Consider the following 849-nt stretch of genomic DNA (forward strand, 5'->3'; position numbering starts at 1 on the left):
TTCATCATCATCGAATTACTGAAAAAATGCATTTTGGCTAAAATTTTTAAGTCTATAGAGTTAAAAAAATTTAAATGTTTTGACTTTAAATTAAGAAAATAAAATCAAAAAATTGATAACTTGCTTCAAGTGAGTATATTCTACATGATAAGTTTAACTTTTTTTATTTTAAATAAATCACATAATACAAGTATTTCAAAAAATATAAAACAATAAATAAGTGAATATTTATAAAGATAAACAAGTATTTAAAAAAAGGCTATTTTGCTATTAAAACATCAAAACTTATGATTTTTTCAAACTTACTTAATTTGATCAATTCACCCCCAATTTGGCAGACTTGTCTTTTAATTGTTTATAAATTAAAGTAATCTGAAAATACTGTTAGAGATTATATATAATTAAGAAAATATTACTGTATTAAAAACAATAAAAACTTCTACTGTCTTTAAAAAATTAACTAACGCACGCTTTTTGTTTCACAAGTAATTTTGTTTTATTTAAAACATTTTCAAGTGAAAAAGTTTTATTTTTATAATTTTTTTATAATAAATAACTTAATTGTTTAATGTCTGAACAAAGGGGTAGCATTGTCTAGGACGCTGGAAATATAAAACGGTTTAAAATTTATCAGAGATGTACAATTACAAGTTACTTGAAAAAGTGTCTAACACCAATATAAATAAAGAAACAGTCTTAAATTTTAATTAAATGTTAAAAGATAAATAATTCAATATTCTTTAAATAAAAAATACTTTTTATTTTTTAGAAATGGTACAATTAATTGATTACAAAAAATTTTGTAAACCATCAAACATTGATTGAACAGTGTAGAAGTATACACTGTTC

The sequence above is a fragment of the Thalia democratica genome, unplaced genomic scaffold (assembly GCF_965202585.1).
Source record: "Thalia democratica unplaced genomic scaffold, ktThaDemo2.hap1.1 HAP1_SCAFFOLD_30, whole genome shotgun sequence".
NCBI classification, from domain to species: Eukaryota; Metazoa; Chordata; class Thaliacea; order Salpida; family Salpidae; genus Thalia; species Thalia democratica.